The 20,590-nt window shown below is 50.3% G+C and overlaps 1 long non-coding RNA gene and 1 pseudogene across 2 annotated transcripts; one reads left to right on the top strand and one right to left on the bottom strand.

Annotated features, from left to right (window-relative positions):
• Nucleotides 1–433: 433 nt before the first annotated feature.
• Nucleotides 434–9,035, top strand: LOC133339233 (nuclear receptor coactivator 5-like; annotated as a pseudogene).
• Nucleotides 9,036–14,081: 5,046 nt separating this feature from the next.
• LOC133339234 (uncharacterized) lies at nt 14,082–18,703 on the bottom strand. Of its 2 annotated transcripts, XR_009754691.1 has the most exons (4): nt 18,556–18,703; nt 17,767–17,911; nt 17,331–17,529; nt 14,082–14,126 (listed from the first exon to the last, which is right to left on the bottom strand). It is a non-coding gene; the product is annotated as an uncharacterized LOC133339234 (long non-coding RNA). The 2 variants fall into 2 exon arrangements; XR_009754690.1 differs by having other exon boundaries at nt 17,767–18,703.
• Between the last annotated feature and the right edge of the window lie 1,887 nt (nt 18,704–20,590).

Genomic DNA, 20,590 nt, shown 5'->3' on the forward strand with positions numbered 1-20,590 from the left:
TTTTCAGGTGGCGTCTGCACGCACGATAATGCATGGAAGCTTTCTCCTCAGGCGTTCGCCTGAGCGGTCATCGAGCCAAGACTCGAGGCACCGCTCGACCCGTGATAAGTCCCGGTCACCACCCTCGTCTCGCGATGGCCACCGCGACTCATCAGCAAGGAGTGGCAGAGAAAAACGTGCCAGCCGGGAGCGCCGTGACGACCGCAGGCGTTCAAAGGAGGGGTCGCGTGAGCGGAGGAGCTCGCGGGAGAGGGATGACAGGAGGGTGCCACGGCTTTTCCCATCCCAGGACAGGATGGCCTCGCGGAATGAGCAGCCTGTGTTCCATGGCGGTCCCCATTACATATGAACAGCAAACCACTGATGGCAGCATGCCTGGCCGGGGTGGAATGCCTTGCAGAGGGGGGATGCCCATAGGGGTGGCATGCGGGGCATGCACGACAGAGGGGGCATGGGTGGAAGAGACGGCATGCCACATAGTGAGGGCATGGGTGGAAGAGACGGCATGCACGATAGGAAGGGCATGGGTGGTAGAGGCGCATGCACGATAGGGAGGGCATGGGGTGTAGAGGCAGCATGTTCGATAGGGAGGGCATGGGTGGAAGAGACGCATGCACGATAGGAGGGCATGGGTGGAGAGACGGCATGCACGATAGGGAGGGCATGGGTGGTAGAGGCAGCATGTTCGTATAGGGATGGGCATGGCTGGCAGAGGAGGTATGATTGATAGACGAGGCTGCACGAAAGACGGGTAATTACGGAAGAGGGGGCATGCGAGAAAGAGGGGGCATGCACGAAAGAGGGGGCATGCACGAAAGAGGGGGACATGCACGAAAGAGGGGACATGCACGAAAGAGGGGACATGCACGAAAGAGGGGACATGCAAGGAAAGAGGGACATGCACGAAAGAGGTGGACATGCCGGTCGGGGGGGGCATGCCCGGTCGGGGGGGCATGTCCGGCAGGGGAGGCTATGGAAAAAAGGGGACCAACACTTCGCTGTGGGGTGAAGAGGACCAGAACGAGCCGCCTTTCAGGTAACTGGAGTATTCATTACAGAGCACGATTGGTATTTTGAGCGATGTTTTTGATTGTGAGAAATGGTTGTAATGGTGTTTTTTTTATTTTATAGAGGGCCATCATACGATGATGAAGACCAGCGAACCAGCCAGAGACATGCTTCATCAGGTCTGTCAGATTATTATTTCATGTGTGTGATCTAGATATAATTCTATTCAAAAAGTTTTCAAAAAATATATTAGATGAGGGACTACCGCGCATTATGTAATGTGCTTAGCTTTTTTCTCGTGCATACACTAACTTAGGTTCAGTTTTTAATGTTTTATTTGCTGGTGCCATCTATAATTCTGCCCTCCAAACTCTTCAGTTCTAACTTGTCACTTATTAAGATGACATTTATCGAGTATGTTACAGTTTTTAACATTTAGGGTGCATTAGATATGTAGTCAAATGTGATGAAGGATTTTTTTTATTATTATTGCAGCTTGCTTCAGACAGCATTAGAAATTTGAGGAAAATTGTAATATTCTAACTATGTGCAGTTGTCTTGCGCTGAATGCTTTCAACTATATTTTGGTCAGGAGATGAAATCAAGCGTGAAGAGCTCTACCTAAAGTTTTATGATGAAATCTCTAAACAGTATGACAGTGAGAGACCTGTGGACTGTGTTGTCATTGTGGCTTCACGGCAGCAAAAGTGAGTGGTGACATTTCGTGTGGATCTGCCACTGGCATCTGCTCCATATTGACTGCAGGATTTTATTTACATACTCTTAGTTCTTTCGGTAAAGTCACGTAGAAGGGAAACAAGTATAACCCGTAAAAACAAAGTTTTTCACTCTAAATCCTTTATATGCGTGGCATCGGCTAGAGTCCTCTCGTCCTCTGGCTTGAGATGGCTGCCACCTATGGGTCAGATGATTGTCTGCCAGTATTAAGCAATTGGTAATTAAATATTTAATTTGTTTTCTCTAAACAGTGTAAAATTTTGGAGAAAAAATTTCACGAACATTAATTGTCACGCACAACGAGTCTGTGTGCAAAATGTCAGCTCGATTGGATCACGGGAAGTGGGTTAAACAACGACCGAAAGATTTGCACGGTCGTAAGCAAGCAAGCACGCAAGCAAGCAAGCAAGCGAACTTAATATAAAGGATTTAAAAAGAATATCAATCCCTGCAGTCACAAAAGCTTTAAATCAAGATTTTATTTACCCTGCCATTAAGTAAGTGATTACGTCATATTTGGCTACAATTCCCATGTAATGAGAAAAGGATATTCTTACAGTGATGCTGTATTGACACTAGGTGGAGACTTTAGGCTGGAGGAATTGTCATTCGGAAATGTAGAATTTTACATTCCGTAACTGAAAATGAATTACACACGTAAACGAAGTATAACTCCTAATATTTTATCGTGTAAAATTTTACAATCACGTTCCTATTTCACGAAAGCTTCAAGCGCTTTTGAGTTTAAACAAAAAAGCTTGACTTTTACACAAAGTCATTAGTTGATACTTTTGAACGTTTATATATGATGAAATAGCAATGGATTGGCTATTCCTGCTGGAAAATAATTAAGTAAAATTATTTGACTGGAGTTTCAACACTGAAAAAAATTGCGAATTTTGAATTACCAAAAATTATCATCTCCGTGCACCATTCTCTTACCGGCTTGATCTCAGTCCAGTTCTTTCACGGAACTTTGAGTATCTGACGTGGTCAACCACTTGTCAGTAGAAATAATATTTTGCAGAATTGCAAAATCAAACTTTTACAATGGATGCTTCCTTCTAATTATCAACTCAGCTGAAATTGGAAAACTTACTATAATTGAAGGTACATTTTTGGTGAGAGTCTGGAATTCAGGCCCACTGTAATATCATTGTTGGTGATTTGATATAAACACACGTTAACCCTTAGAGCCTCCTCAAATCTATATTGTCATGAATTCCTTATACTTTTTTCTTATTTAGCTGGGAGGGCATCTTGTAAAGTCTGCTCGCATTGCAATCAAGCGTTTGCGAACTGATAGCCCAGTCAGAAAGAGACTCAGCCCATACGACATCTGCGTTCTGTAAAATTAGTATCAGTTTTTGGGAATTCGGTGGTGGATCTTCGGAAGAGAGACTGACTCAGAAACTGCCTATGACGATGACTGCTACCAAGTACTCATTTAAGTATGTGACACAATTTTTAAATCCTTTATATTAAGTTTGCATGCTTGCTTGCTTGCTTGCGTGCTTGCTTACGACCGTGCAAATCTTTCGGTCGTTTTTTAACCCACTTCCCGTGATCCAATCGAGCTGACATTTTCCACACAGACTCGTTGTGCCAGACAATTAATGTTCGTGAAAAAAAATTCCCAAAATTTTACACTTTTTAGGCAAAAATTTTTTATTTTACGTATATTCAAATAGAACTCATTCTTGGCTTTGGTTGAACGTCACAGTATACGAGCCCAGAGCGTAAACCCGTCCACAGGCCGTGGCGGAGTAGCGCAGTTGGTAGCGCCCTCGCTTCCCATGCCAAAGGTCGCGGGATCGATCCCCGCGTCCTCCACAGGCGAATATATATTTAAATCCTTTATATTAAGTTCGCTGCCACGCATATAAAGGATTTATAGTGAAAAACTTTGTTTTTACGGGTTATACTTATTATTGCTCCATTCCTGACTTATTGGTTCTGTGGTGTTGCAGGGACTATGCAGAGAATATAGGAAAGCAAGCTCGGAATATGGGCCTCACTGTGGATCTCATCATGCTGAGCTCGCAGAACCTCCTGGGCCAGGCCCTGAACGATGTAAGGAATGGAGGCTCCGCCTTCGCCATCGCCGTGAAGCCCCAACACGTGACGGACAACTGTTGCTCTGTCCACGTCCTTCAGGGGAACAAGCAACGTAAGCCCTCCGACCCCCGTATGCATCGTGGCAACCGAAAGGCAAGCTTCATTTGTGGATGTGGCCGGCTAGCTTGCTGCTCCATAAAGTCGGAAAAAGTGCGAAGGGAATCGCACTCCGCCATGGGAGAATCGTTGAAATTGGTGAAGGCTTTCTGTAGGCCTGATGATGAACGCTGGTCTTGTAAAAGTTGTGCAAACCTAATTTTTTTTTCACAGCAAAATGTTAACTTGCGTTTGGTGTCACCAGCCATGATGGAAAATGTTTTTCACCCAATAGGGAAGTTGAATTTTTTAGTTCCACGTGCATTGTTCGTTTTTAATTTCAAATTATACGTAATTATCGATTGGCAAAATATAATTTTGCGTACATCCATAGGTGCAATGTATGACAGTATTTTTTTTAATCCTTTATATTAAGTTCGCTTGCTTGCTTACGACCGTGCAAATCTTTCGGTCGTTTTTTAACCCACTTCCCGTGATCCAATCGAGCTGACATTTTGCACACAGACTCGTTGTGCGTGACAATTAATGTTCGTGAAAATCATTTTCCGAAATGTTACACTTTTTAGGACAAAAATATTATATTTAATTACCAATTGCTTAATGGTGCAATGCAATCATCTGACCCATAGGTGGCAGCCATCTCAAGCCAGAGGACGAGAGGACTCTAGCCGCCACGCATGTAAAGGATTTAGAGTGGAAAACTTTGTTTTTACGGGTTATACTTATTTGCAATGCAATATCGTTTTCGCCTTTGTGTTCCTTTCAAATAAATGGAAACAAAGATTAAATAAACCTATGTTGTTGGGCTTACAGAGAAAAAAAAAATTCTCTGTTTCGATGCCACTGAAGGTGGCGTTTGTAGTGTTTGACTTTATCCGGGTAGCTTCGATGTGGCGCCATAAACATCGCGTTTTCCACCAGAACACCACCACACGCCTTTGCCCGTGGCCATGGAGCTCGTGGGTCGCGAGTTTGAGTCTTACATGGGCGACCTACGCGAGCGGCGGCGGCGGCGGCGGAGTGAGATCGCCAGACAAGCGGCCGAGCGCGCCGACAGCGTCTTGCGGCGCCAGCAGCGGCCGCACCGTTTCTCGCAAGTGCCGGAATTTCGAACTGGCTTTTCGACACAGGCCCCCCCCGCGCGTGCCCCACCAGCTCCGGACACCCTGGCCCCACCGCTACATGCGCGAGCGTCGCCCACAGATTCACCTCACCGGCCCGGTCCCGCGCGCGGCAACACGTCCAGGTACCCGAGTGAGCGGGCGGCAGCGGCAGCGGCCTACTCGCAGCATGCCAACTCGCCGTCGTCGTCGCTACGCAGCGCTCTGAGCGAGGCGAAGGACATGTCCCTGGAAGAGCTGGATCGCATCTCGGAGCAAGTGCGCTTTCTGCGTGAAAAGGCGCTCGACGAAAGAGGTACGGTGGCAGCGTGCGGGGGACTCTAGGGGCACTGGTGCTGTGTGTCTTGGGGTTGCTGCAGATAAGTGGTAGGCATTGGTGATGTCTCGTAGGCAATGTTAAGGCATTATCCGGGAAGATTGTAAAATATTTTGGGTTAACTGTGACTGAAGCCATGAAACTTGACTTGAATTCCGGCACTACTGGAACACTCGAGGAAACTATTGAGAATAGCATTATATGTACTACGAAACTACAGTATATAATATGAACACTGCACATACGCTCATACTATGATGAGTTTAAACCAATAAAATAAGACTAACAATACCTCGTAAGTTGAATTCCACCTCTAGAATAACTTTAAATTTTCATGTATAACTACTATATGAATAAGAGCACCACTCTATTCATATAGTAACAAACAAAAACTTAACCTTACACTCAAAGTATAACTTGAACACTTTACAAGTAGATTAGTATAATCACCGAAACAGTGTAGTTATTTACAAACGGCTGTAAGTTATTAGTATAATGACATTACATCTATAACAACAATAAGCCTACCAAGATTGAAGAGGGCAAGAAATCTTGAAGTCATCGTCATTACCACATCAAAGGTGAGATTATCTTGTTACGGAGGCCAGGGGCCTGGGCACAGAAACATTGCGTAAATCTAAGCAGGACGCGGATCGGTGTACGCCGCGAAAAGTTCGTAGTGAGAAAAGCGAAGTTTACAGACGTGGATGGCACGTTGGCTTTCGCTATGGATCACGTCATCACTCCCACTCCACCGGCCGGTCGGTCGGCTGCAACAGGGATTTTGGCACCACTTCCCATGGACGCTGCTTCTGCTGCAGCAGCAGCAGCATCAGCTCCGTTTCTCTTGGGAGAGGAGTGAACTTCACATTTGAGGTGGCCACTTGGTAATCCGGGTGTCCGTTTCCATGAAATTAACCCACAATTTAGCGGTAGCTGCGCATTAAAGGTGCGTGCGTGGCAGAGGTAAGCACAGCAGCGTTGCTCATGTTACAGTTGATTATCTCGTCAATAGTGAACCATGTTAGGAAGTGATTAATGTTGGTATAGTATATTGCAGGGGTCGGGAACCTTTTTGACTGGGAGAGCCATAAAAGCCAAATATTTCTAAATATATTTCATTGAGAGCCATATAGTATTTGTAACGTATAATAAATTAAATATGTCTTACTTTTAATGCGACTTCTGGTGCTGCGTGGTTTTGCTGATGGCCTTGTAGTCTGGTTCGTACGTGGTGAGGTTGAGCTTCGTGCAGGCGTTGAGGCCCCGTGACCCGTGAAATTTATCTTCAAAACTAATTTCTGTTTACTTTAAAATGACACGGTATTATTAAGCAATATCACAAGTATTTTAAATTCAGTTCCAAACTGATTTTTGTATTTTTTTTTCAACTCAAAATTGTCTGGGAGCCATATGCCGTCACCAGAAGAGCCATATATGGCTCGCGAGCCATAGGTTCCCGACCGCTGTTGTAGATAATTGTCAGTCTTTGCCTAATGCTGTAATGTTGCAGTTAAAGACCCTGTGAATATCATTCGCAACATTGAACGATTGTGCAAAATCAACATTTTAAATGGACACCCGAGTAAGCGAGATGTCCCATCTCACGAGGTTTTTTTTTCCTTCAGCTAAAATTCTGAATTCTGCCTTGAAGAAATTATGTTTGCAGTGTTTACATAAGCTGTTGTATTACCTGCCTCAAGCCCTAATGTTAATATTCAGTTTGTAAATAGGAAAGCAAATTTGGTGGAGAGGCTCAATTTAAGATGTCTTCATATGGTGTGTTTTTCAGTGTCTTTTTTAAAATCCTTTATATTAAGTTCGCTTGCTTGCTTGCGTGCTTGCTTGCTTACGACCGTGCAAATATTTCGGTCGTTTTTTAACCCACTTCCCGTGATCCAATCGAGCTGACATTTTCCACACAGACTCGTTGTGCCAGACAATTATTGTTCGTGAAAAAAAATTCTCCAAATTTTACACTGTTTAGGCAAAAAAAAATTATTTTACATATATTCAAATAGAACGCATTCATGGCTTTGGCTGAACGTCACAGTGTAGGAGCCCAGAGCGTAACCCATCCACAGGCCGTGGCGGAGTAGCGCAGTTGGTAGCGCCCTCGCTTCCCATGCCAAAGGTCGCGGGATCGATCCCCGCGTCCTCCACAGGCGAATATATTTTTAAATCCTTTATATTAAGTTCGCTGCCACGCATATAAAGGATTTATAGTGAAAAACTTTGTTTTTACGGGTTATACTTATTTCTGGCATTGCATTCATTTTGGCTCAGGGTATGTGAATATTATTTTAGAGTTTTTTTGATAATTCCCATTTTTCAATTTGTCATTTCTTATGTCCTTCAGCAAGGGTGATTTTAGAATTTCACCATTTTTATTACTGCAGTACAGAAACTAAACTTGGTAAGGCGTTACACCTTTTCACATCTAGCAGCTTTCCTCTACGACGAAGAGAAACACATTTCTAGAAAAAAAATAGTCAATGTAGCCTCTTTAACACGTCACATATTTTGATTTCAATTGTGTGCCAGGAATGCGTAATCAGCCAGCCGCCCCGCCACGCTTGGCTGAGGGAGGGATTGGAATGCACCATCTTCAACAGAACACACCACCGGCTCGCCAGAGACTTGACCAACAACTGCCCAACATGGCAAGCAAAGCCGTAGGCGCGTACGCTAACAGAGCGGCGGCCGACGCGCCCGGCGCTGCTTTTAACAGCGGTAACAACAACGACGGCGGCGGTGGAGGTGCAATGGCGGCGGGGATGGGAAGGCAGGGGAGCTTGCCCCCATCGGGCCACACGGCGGGCAGACAGCAGGCGAACAACATGGGGCAAGTGGCGGCGTCGCGTCCTCTCTCCCCGCTGCGACGCAACTCGCGCTGGCTGCCAGGAACGCCGTCGGTAGGCGCGCAGTCCGAGTTGAGCCACGCACCCATGGAGGATGCGCTGCAGCCGCGCGCCACCACCTCTGCGCAGGGAGCTCAGGGTCAGGTCGGTGGTTACGGCAACTACGGCAACATGGGCAGGGATTTCTCGGACCAAGGCGTGCGAATGCCGTCGCAGCAGCAGCAGCAACTGGTGCCTCCGCAACAGCAGGAGCGCGTCACCACCAGCACGACATTCGGTCCCACCACTGTAAACCTGTCGTCTCTCGGCCTGGATAACCCCAACGTGCGCAAGGCGCTTGACATGCTCATGCAGAGCGCTCCGGCGATATCGCAGCTCGTTAAGCAGGCATCGGCTGCCGTGTCGCAGAAGGGGCAGTCGGCGGCTTTGGTGGAGCCGCAAGCACCCGTGTTTCGGTCGCCACCGCAGCAGCAACAGCAGCAACAGCGGCCACTGATGCAGCAGCAACAAATGCCCTCGCAGCCGACCCACGGCATGGGCCAGCAGCAGGGCTATGGAGAGGAGAAAGGTTGGGCCAGACAGCAGCAGCCAGCCTTTCGGCAGCAGCACCCGCAGTTCCAACAGCAGGCCCGCTGGGATGAACAGTACCAGCAGCGCTACTGAAGCATGAATATGGAACCACGTTTTGAGAAGTCTGGGCAACCCTACTTTAGGTGTATTGAGAGGTCAGGGGTACACGATGCATTGCTTTATGAATAGTAGGGTAGAAGGCTTGCTGTTCCTCCGGCCACACACAATCATGTAATGGGCGCAAAGCTGCACACACACACCTAGAGAAAAGCATTGTACCGTGTACCCCAGCGGTCGGGAACCTATGGCTCGCGAGCCATATATGGCTCTTTTGGTGACGGCATATGGCTCCCAGACAATTTTGAGTTGAAAAAATAAATAAAAATCAGTTTGGAACTGATTTTAAAATACTTGTGATATTGCTTAATAATACTGTCTCATTTTAAAGTAAACACAAATTAGTTTTGAAGATAAATTTCACGGGTCACGGGGCCTCAACGCCTGCATGAAGCTCAGCCTCACCACGTACGAACCAGACTACACAAGGCCATCAGCAAAACCACGCAGCACCAGAAGTCGCATTAAAAGTAAGACATTTAATTTATTATACGTAAAAAATTACTATATGGCTCTCAATGCAATATATTTAGAAATATTTGGCTTTTATGGCTCTCCCAGTCAAAAAGGTTCCCGACCCCTGGTGTACCCCTTGCTGTGGAGTTGGCACTGGGAGAGAGAATGGTAAGTGCGTGTATCAGGCGGCTGGTGTAATGTTTTTCAACGGAGCGAGTGAAGCATGTTCCCGGAGCAGCAGGGTCTACAATTGAGCTGTGGTGCACTGCAAGAAATTGAGGCTGGCAGTTTTCCACAGATGCAGGGAGCATCCTAATGGTTGGAGGTGTGCTGGTGTGCAGGCAGTGTCAGTGTGGTTGAATCAAGCGACTCGTAAATTATTTCCTGATACTTTAAGAATGGTACACGTGAAACGGGTTCCGGAGACACTTGTAGATGTAACTTCTTTATTACAATACAACACTCCAACAGTCCAACTCTCCAACAGTCCTGATACTCTGTTACAGCCTAGGTACACAGCCTAGCTACACAGCCTAGATATTCTACTCTGGCTACGCTCCGGAACTCGCCCTCACAAGGTCGTAGAGTCGGGAGTTCCAGAGTCCCAGCGCTGGCTCTCACAGCATCCCAGGGTCTTCAGATGGCTGGTCGTGGGTCTTGGGTCTTGAGTTACAACTGGGCCCCGATCGTCCAGGGAGCTCTCCTTTTATGCCTGGTCCAACGAGCGGTGGGGCCGTGTGCGCCACCAGACATCCCACAGAGCACACACAGCCCCCCCCCCCGTTGGCGGCGCCCAGAGGCTTAAGCGTCTGGGCCCCCTGGGAACCCAGCGCCTGGCGCCCAGAGGCTTAAGTGTCTGGACCCCCTGGGAACCCAACGCCTGGCGTCCAGAGGCTTAAGTGTCTGGACCCCCTGGGAACCCAACGCCTGGCGCCCAGAGGCTTAAGCGTTTGGACCCTCTGGGAACCCAGCGCCTGGCGCCCAGAGGCTTAAGCGTCTGGACCCCCTGGGAACCCAGCGCCTGGCGCCCAGAGGCTTAAGTGTCTGGACCCCCTGGGAACCCAGCGCCTGGCGCCCAGAGGCTTAAGCGTCTGGACCCCCTGGGAACCCAGCGCCTGGCGCCCAGAGGCTTAAGCGTCTGGACCCGCCCGGGATCCCAGAGCCCCCAGCAGCCCCTCCCCTCTTGGGCTGGCACAGTGGCCCCTCTCATGGCACTGCACCTGTAGTATAAATGGGCTGTTCTATGGCGACAGTGGGTGTACTATACACAAGGGCTCACTAGAGGGCACATTCCAGATGTGACGGAGCACGTGGCCCAGAAGGGGATGGCCACGTGCTGACTCAGCAATCTTTGAAATACGTAATCGACCAGGCTATGCGTTGTGTGTTGACCGACTCTCTGTGTTGTATTACATAACATTTCGATATTTTGCTAGGTTATTTAATTTAGTGTGTTCTTTCTCCCTCTCTCCTAATGTTCAAGCCTGCGTACTTTACTACGCGTCTCTTCGTACTCATTGACATGTTAATGTTTTCTCTAACCCCTCCCTCTCTCTGCCTCCGCCCCCCTCTGTCTATTTAAGGCCTCGCCACAGAGACGATCCCCCCTCTGTGCCTGTGTTGCTCTCTCTCTGTGTACCTTGGTGATGTCTGTCTGCTTATATGTTTGTCTATAGTTTTCTGGTTAGATTTTATGTCGCTATTTCATTTATACCCGATGACGATTGCTTGTGTTGCAATCGAAACGTCGTATTATGCTAGTATTTAATTTATTATTTATCTTTATACGTGACTTCACCGAAAGAACCAAAGAGTAATTCCTGCAGTCACGAAAGCTCCAAATTTAAGATCGTGATGTGGACCCAGAGTGTGACTGACGGGGAGGGGGGGGGGGGTGCGGAGTCCCCGCGTGGTTCTTCAACCGCGGGAAAGAAGTCGTCCACTTCCATCTTCGCTTTTCAGCCTCCGTACGCGTCGCCTGTTCCCGTCCAACGGTAGCGAAGGGGTTCCGCTCAAACGGCGAAGTGGGTAGGGACGGCGGCCACCACCTTACGTGCTTAGCCCGCGATGAGCGCAGTCGCTCGCAATGTGCTTGGTTCACCTGGGAACGTTGAAATCAATAAAAGTAAAATAAAAATCACGACGTTTCGGAGGCAACACAAGCTTCCGTCTTCAGTGGAACCGTCACAGCCACGACAGCTGCATCAAGTAAATGAGAGATTGCAATAGACTGCATTCTATTCCTAGTCTTAAGCCTCACCTTACCAAATTAATAAAAAGTGTGCCGTACTTGGCCCTTCCCCCCTCTCCAACCATTATATATACGGAGTGGTAGCTCTTGCGATCTCTCATTTACTTGATACAGCTGTCGTGGCTGTGACGGTTCCACCTGAAGACGGAAGCTTGTGTTGCCTCCGAAACGTCGTGATTTTTATTATTTTACTTTTATTAATTTTAATGTTTTACCTACACGGTGACTTTACCGAAAAACCTAAGAATATGAATCCTTGCAGTCACGAAAGCTTCAAATCTAGAATCACCTTGGAACGTTGAATAGTGTTGGTTGTGTGAGAGAATAAAACTTGCTGCCTCCCAGTCTTGGCGTGCGCCTGATGAGAACCCACTGCATTTGCGTTGATGTGTGGTAATGGGATGTTGTGGGCGTATGTTTTTTTATCTGTACAAGGGAGATCGTTTAAACGCAGTTTTTGTGTATCTGGTGCATAATGGTTGAATGATAGCTTTCAAACACTGCGCAAAATTCATGCAGAACTCCTGTGATCCGCTGTGACACGGGGGAACACCAATAGAGCTGCTGATCTTATTCTGTGGGGCCATCTGCGAATCTTTACCTTCCAGCTAAAAGGAGCAAAATGACAGATAACCTCGCCGATAAGAGGATGAGAATACCGCGTGACTCCTCTAATCCCAATTTTTATATTTTTCAAAAAAACAATATACACAACACCACGTCACCTGCTGTTCAGATTTGGCCACAGCTGTTCACAAACCGCATAGCCAACATCTTAAATGCCGTTTGTTTTGTCAATATAAATCGGAGCCGGCTGCTACGGTATAATAAGGACGTGCGCCCGCTAAACTCAAGCCCTCGTATCCACCGATGGAGTGAGGAAATATAACGAAAAAATTTAAAACAGAAACTCACGCAAATTAAGAAGTTAGCTAAAGTAACAAAAAGATTTGGGTTGCTTTAATGAAACATCCACCCCGACTCGTGCATTTATACGTTGGCCCAATGCGGAAGCCGCGATGCCACAAAAAACGCGTTCTAAGGAGATTGAACTCTCAATCAGAGGTCGCAACCAGGTACCCGATACCCGTACCCTACCCGATACCCGTACCCTACCCGATAGCCGTACCCTACCCGATACCCGTACCCTACCCGATACCCGTACCCTACCCGATACCCGTACCCTACCCGATACCCGTACCCTACCCGATACCCATACCCTACCCGATACCCGTACCCTACCCGATACCCGTACCCTACCCGATACCCGTACCCTACCCGATACCCGTACCCTACCCGATACCCGTACCCTACCCGATACCCGTACCCTACCCGATACCCGGCTACCCGTACCCGGCCGGGTACGGGTACCCGTTTGCGACCCTGGTGCGGCCGGGTACGGGTAGGCCGTGAGTCACTGGTGAGTAACCATTTACACCATTGGAACCTCCTTTACCAGTAGAAAAATATGATAATTGTTTTTTTACCCTTTTATCTTGCAACAAAACTGACACCTTTTTTTACAAGGAGTCATGTTTGCATAGACCACAATACCTGCAGCCATAATGCAAACAAAAACATAACTCTGATAATGTAAGCAGATACACACAGACACACACACAGATACACACAGACACACAGATACACACAGACACACACAGATACACACAGACACACACATACACACAGACACACACACAGACACATACAGATACACACAGACACACACAGATACACACAGACACACACATACACACAGACACACAGACACACACACAGATACACAAAGACACACACAGATACACACAGACACACAGATACACACAGACACACACAGATACACACAGATACAGACACACACACAGATACACACACAGATACACACAGACACACACACACACACAGATACCTGTTTGCGACCCTGGTGCGGCCGGGTACGGCTAAGGAATCAAACCCCGTTTGCGACCTCTGCTCCCAACACTCTGGGCTACAAACCCAGCAGAGCTGAATCCCCCGAGCTACGAGGCTGGGAGCCCGACGTGCCGCCCCCACACCGTCGCGTGAGTGGGGTGCCCGCGCTCTGCCGCTAGAATCTTTACAAAAGGCACAGACGGTCGCCTCCCATTGAACCTTGACGACGGAAGAACGTTGAGCAAAGAGACGGTGGAAACGGCGGCGGTGCATTGGGGGGGGGGGGGGGGCGAGTAAATGGAACGTGAGGTGGCAAAAATCGATTGGCCGGTGACGCCGCGGCGGCGGCGAGGGTGAAACTCGCTCGCGCTAGAGCCAAGACGTGCGGCCGGTGCCTCTGCCGGCGGCGGCGCCAGCGGCGATCTGCTCTGGGGACTCCTGGTCGGGTCTCGGCGTCGCCCCCCCCCGCTGCGCGGAGGAGCTGTGGAGCTGCTGCTGCGAGAGCTGCTGCTGTGGGAGGAGGTGCCGTGGGAGGAGGTGCCGTGGAGAGGTGCCGTGGAGGAGGTGCCGTGGGCTCCGGCTCGCCGGCGGGATCCGCCACCCTAGAAACGAGTCGAATTTCAGTGTTTTCATTAACAACAATAAATATACACACTCTCTCTCCATGATAGAGGGTTTGTCTGGGTTATTTGCGTGTATAATGTATAGTGCAGTGTATAGTGTAGTGTAGTGTGTAGTGCATAGTGTGGTGTATAGTGTATAGTAGTGTATCGTGTAGTGTATAGTGTAGTGTATAGTAGTTTATAGTGTAGTGTATAGTGTAGTGTATAGTGCAGTGTATAGTGTAGTGTATAGTGTAGTGTATCGTGTAGTGTATAGTAGTGTATAGTGTAGTGTATCGTGTAGTGTATAGTGTAGTGTATAGTGGATAATGTGATCTAAACCCAAACACCTCGATGATGAATAATAGTTAACGCCGTCATGTATGAGGAGCGGTGTGAGCGCTCGCGGACTTTACCCAGATCTTTCAAGAATTTGTGAGCTCCTCACACAATCCAGCCTGTGGGTTAAACCCAGGATGGATCATAGGCAGGCCAGCCTAAATGTTTCTAACCGGCGAAGATGCTCCATTAGGGGGTCCACGTTTCGCAAGCGTAGAGAAGGGAGGGAATGACTGTGGCCGAGAAGACCTGAAGCTTCGTGCGGAGCGACAGACCAGGTAGCTTCCACACAGCGTTACGCAACCGATGAAAAGATATTGCCGCTCGACTGATTCGGAGTGAGACCTCTGCTGTTAAACTGGAGATGGTCATAAGCACACTGCCCAGGTATGAGTAACTCTCCACTCTCTCCACAAATGCCCCATCACCGATTGGGAGTTGTGGGGGTGGAGTGTCCGATGGTACAAAATACCCAGGCAGGTGCTTAGTTTTGGTGGGGCTGATGGTAAGGCCCCACCTCTTAGTGGCACGCTCCAGTCTCAGCAGCAGCGTCTCCAACTCCTCCTCTGAATGAGCAGCTATTACCAAATCATCGGCATACATAACGTGGTTGACCAATAGGGAGCCATCCCTTGACCGCACCGGGGCATCGATCAGCCTCCCATTAATCTGTACCAGATGGAAATTCCCCCGGTACAGCTGTTGAAGGCTTCACTAACCACGTGGTCAAAGTAGATGTTAAATAATGTGGGAGCCAGAGGACATCCATGTCGCACCCCAAGGTGTACAGGGAATGGCTCTGACTCCCGGCCATGTAGTTTTACCCAGGCCCGCTCACCATCATGAAGGTCCTTAATGATCGTGAGCAGAGGGTCAGGGACTCCGAAAGCACGAAAAACAACCCAGAGCCCAGGCCTACTGATGGTATCATAGGCCTTGACCAGTTTAATAAAGCAGAGATGTAGGTCTTGTTAGAATTCCCTACACCTCTGCTGTAGCAGACGGACAGAAAATATGGCATCTGTGCAGGACTGCCCTTTCCTGAAACCACATTGGGGCTCCGCAAGCCTCTCATCAGCGTGCCTAGCAAGGCGATGTTGTGAGATGCCCCTGTAGTTGTTAGTCTGTGCAGGGTCGCCCTTCTTAAAGAGGGGGACCACCAGGGCATCCTCCCAATCCTGCGGAACCCGTCCAGTGGTCCAGACTGTTGTTATGATGTCATATAGGGCAGTCTGTGCACAAACGCCACCCTCCCTCAGCATTTCTCTTGAGAGATCATCTCTGCCCGGTGCCTTTCCTCGTCTCAGGTTCTGGATCGCTTTCAGTACTTCCTTAGGTAAGCACCTCAGCCAGCCACTTACAGGGGGTGACTTCCTCTTCAAATAATGAGGCACCGTAGCCTTAGCAGGGTTATCCTCTCTTTGTCCCACAATGTTTTCCAGGGTGGGAGATTTCCCCTCTCCCAGGACCTCACAGAAATGCTCAGCAAATCTGCAAACCTGTTCCTGGGGGTCGGAGATTGGATCACCGTTCTTTCCCCTAATGATGGTAATAGGTGTGGTGCTGCAGGTTACTTTTTTATGGAATTAAACGATTTGTGATCGCAGGCCATTGAGGCAGACTTCATCTCTTCAGGAACCTGCAATCACCAACCATCCTTGCAGCGCCTTAAGGCTCTCCAAACCTCTAAACGAAGGCTGCGGTAAGCCTCCTCATTCTCGGACGTGGGATGCTGTAGACGATGAGAGTGGGCCTGTCGCTTTTTCTCAGCCAGCCTGAACACCTCGTCTGTCAGCCAGGCTCTCTGAGGAGGTCTGGACCGTGTACTCAAAGCAGCCATTGCAGCTGCATGAGCCACAGTCCTAAACCTCGCCCATTTCCCCTCGACATGAGGAATGAGGGACGATGCCAACCCCAGCCGCAAGCAATGATGAAATTCTCGCTTCAAACTTTCATCAGCTGAGACCAGGCCACCTTAGGTTGGAATGGGGTCCTGGGTGTAGACCCACCACCGGAGTGGAAGAATGGCAGGCGCATCTTACAGATGACAAGTCGATGGTCAGAGGGCAGATCAGCTCCACGGTAGGTCCTGGTGTCAAGGACATGGGCCCGCATCCACTGTTCCGTCACAATGTAGTCCAGCAGATGTTCTTGCCTGTGTAGTGACTGTGATTGTCACTGCGTGGTGCCGGGCTTACGAAGCCACGGCGGATGATGTGTTGGCATTACGTGTAGCCCGCTAGCAGGGCGTAGTACCAGCCCTAGCGGGGCTTGGGTGAGCGCTGGTCAGCGCGGAGGCACCACGTAGAGCATGCGGTGCGGGATCCTGGCGAGGGAGCGAGAGGGAGCGTCAGCCAGCCAGGGTTACGTTGGGGCACGATACGCTGGTTGACCTGCCGACACGTGACCGGATGATATTGGGACGGGGCTGCTGGGCAGTCACGTGGTACAAAACAGCTCTCGGGGAGCCTTCGGGAAAGATCTCGAGAGATCTAGAAGGTGGGCGGGGCGAGGGGTTCTAGATTTGAAGTTTTCATGACTGCGATGATTCATACTCTTTGGTTTTTTCGGTAAAGTCACGAAAAAAAATAAATGAAAACAATTAAATCACGACGTTTCGGGCGCAACGCAAGTGTCCGTCATCAGGTGGGAAAGCGTGGCCTGCTGCTGATGCAGACCAAAGAGTGAGGGGCTCGGGGTTCTTCGTGTTGCTGGTGATGAAGATCCACGTCGGGTTGAAGAAGCCTCTAGTCTGAACCCCCGACGTCCCCGTCGCGTCAACCGCGTGACGTCGCGTCAACTGCGACGTTCCCAGTCGCGTCAACCGCAAAATCACCGTCACGTCCGCCTCTTGGTACCCCTTACCGCAGGCACGTCAAGGCGTTGCAGAACGCCGCGGAAGGCGAGGCGGACGAGCCGGGTGGGGAGGGTGAGGCGGGTGAGTCTCCAAAATTGCTCCTCCAGCCGCTCTCTGGCACCAGCACGTGCTCCACCAGTGCCGGGAGGCAAAGCTCCACCAGCGCAGCCCTCAGAGACTCGTGGCACGACAGGTTCCACAGCGTGCCTGGGGTAGGGGTGGCGAGGGTGGGTGGTGAGCGTGGGTGAGTGTGGGTGGTCAGAGTGGGTGGTGAGTGTGGATGGTGAGTGTGGGTGGTGAGTGTGGATGGTGAGTGTGGGTGGTGAGAGTGGGTGGTGAGTGTGGGTGGTGAGTGTGGATGGTGAGCGTGGGTGGTGAGTGTGGGTGGTGAGTGTGGATGGTGAGTGTGGGTGGTGAGTGTGGGTGGTGTGGGTGGGTTTCTACCGGTGATCTTCTCCAGGGTGTGAGGGTTGTGAGTGCGTCCCAGCAGGCTGGCTAAGGCCGCGAGGCTTCCATTGTTGTTAAATGCCAATGCGCCAGCATGGCTGGAGCTGAGGATTTGCAACACCTCGCATGCACACGCAAGCACCTGTGGGGGCATGGGGAGGTGAGGAGATACACAAACAACAACAACTGCCATTCGCCAGACCATGTGCACCTTGAGGCCACGTGAAGTGTCAAAAACGCCCACTGGCAGGAGGTCAAGGGGCAAACCCAGGTGCCACGGGTCAACTGACTGAGATGACCGAGACGACTGGTTGATGCACCACCTGTGCCCCCTACTGTGCCAACTTGCTGTGCTTTAGGCACCCGGCGCTCCGCTCGTTGTTGTGAGCGTCGCTCCTCCGCCCTCCGTTGTTGTTGGAGGGCGACTGCCTCCAACTGCCCAGTAGCGTCCTTCACGAGCCTCCACCACTGAGGCCGATCTTGACAACGCTGGTACCAGTCGTTGGCAAGTCCACTCAGCTCCACGTTCTCCGGTACCACATCACTCCATCTCTTCTCTAGCCCGTGCCGTGCACAAAGATCCCCCGTGTAGCCTTCACAGACTGTAGGGGCAAGTGCTGTTAGTGAGTAGCACCTGTAAAGGCCGGCACGGCACACGAGGGGGTCGGTGGCCAACACCTCGCCCTTTGTCTCCCTAGCAGCGATGTTTACACATTTGAGGCTGAGTCGACCTACACACACAGACACATATCCTTGTCCCCCCATGCGCCCCACCCGTGGTCTCACATGGTCGTCCTCCTCACACTCAACGAGCAGCGTGAATATTGAGCGCAGCTTCCCAGCCGCCCACACCACCGCCAACTCCTCAGGTTGCTCGCAATCGACGCCACCACCGGCAACATCACCAGCAGCAGGGGCAGCAGGGACAGGGGCAGCAGGGCAGCAGCAGGGGCAGCAGGGCAGCAGCAGCAGGGGCAGGGCGCGGAGCGTCAGACAGGAGGGCCGCAGTGGCCATGGTGGTGACAAAGTCCTTTGGCCTGGGAGGGGGGGAGTGGGGAGAGGTGAGCGTGTGTGTGTGTAGACATTACACACAGACACACACACATTACAACAACAGCAACCGCAATTCGCCACTAAGTGGCGGTGACGTCATCACGACGCTTGTGCCAGGCCACGTGCACCTTGAGGCCACGTGAAGTGTCGAACGCCCGCTGGCAGGTCACGGGGCAGACCCAGCAGGTGCCACGGGTCGACTGAGATGACCGAGATGACTGGCTGATGCACCACCTGTGCCCCCTACTGTACCAACTTGCCGTGCTTTAGGCACCCGGCGCTCCGCTCGTTGTTGTGAGCGTCGCTCCTCCGCCCTCCGTTGTTGTTGGAGGGCGACTGCCTCCAACTGCCCAGTAGCGTCCTTCACGAGCCTCCACCACAGAGGCCGATCTTGACACCGCTGGTACCAGTCATCGGCAAGTCCACTCAGCTCCACGTCCTCCTGTACCACATCACTCCATCTCTTCTCTAGCCCGTGCCGCACCCGTTTAGCCCCCTCGATCCGGCCGAACAAAAGCTGTTTAGGCATGCGGTGGCTGGGCATGCGGGCTACATGACCCAGCCAACGCAGCCTTGCCTGCCGGAGGAGCTCACTGATGGGACTTTGCCCAGATCTTTCAAGGATTTGTGAGCTCCTCACACAATGCAGCCTCGTTAAACCCAACAACCACCACAACAACCACCACACAAACAACAACCACCACCACACAAACAACAACAACCATCACCACAACAACCACCACAACCACCACCACACAAACAACAACCACAACAACAACCACCACACAAACAACAACCACAACACAACCACCACCACACAAACAACCATCACCACAACAACCACCACCACACAAACAACAACCACCACACACAACCACCACCAAACAACCATCACCACAACAACAACCACCACACAACAACAACCACCACCACACAAACAACAACACCACCACCACAACAACCACAACACAACCACCACCACACAAACAACCACACCACAACAACCACCACCACACAAACAACAACCACCACAACAACCACCACAACAACCACCACCACAACCACTACAACCACCACCACAACAACAACCACCACTACAACCACCACCACAGCAACCACCACCACCACAACCACCACAACAACCACCACAACAACCACCACAACCACAACAACCACCACCACAACCACTACAACCACCACAACAACCACCACAACAACCACCACTACAACCACAACCACCACCTCCACCACTACAACCACCACCACCACTACAACCACCACAACAACAACCTCCAACCTGGGTGCCGCCATCTTGAACTTGGCGATGGTCTCCGGGTGATGACGTCACCGGGAATCGTTTGTTCGATTCTCATCGATTCTAATCGTTGGTTTGCGCGTCTCTCTCTGCTAATCGATTCCCATCGATTATAATCGTTTTGCGTGTCCCCTCTCTCTGATGATCGATTATCATCGATTACAATTATCCGTTCCGCTGGCTCCGTGGGCTATGAGATGTTGACCACCTCGCCTGGTCTACAGGAGCGTGGGTTCGATCTCTCTCTCATCATCACGGTGGCTATGAGATGTTGACCACCTCGCCTGGTCTACAGGAGGTCGTGGGTTCGATCTCCCATCATCATCACGGTGGCTATGAGATGTTGACTACCTCGCCTGGTCTACAGGAGGTCGTGGGTTCGATCTCTCTCTCATCATCATCACGGTGGCTATGAGATGTTGACCACCTCGCCTGGTCTACAGGAGGTCGTGA

This window comes from Lethenteron reissneri, unplaced genomic scaffold (assembly GCF_015708825.2).
Source record: "Lethenteron reissneri isolate LAM-NWPU_2019-01 unplaced genomic scaffold, ASM1570882v1 scaffold_1684, whole genome shotgun sequence".
Taxonomy (NCBI): Eukaryota; Metazoa; Chordata; class Hyperoartia; order Petromyzontiformes; family Petromyzontidae; genus Lethenteron; species Lethenteron reissneri.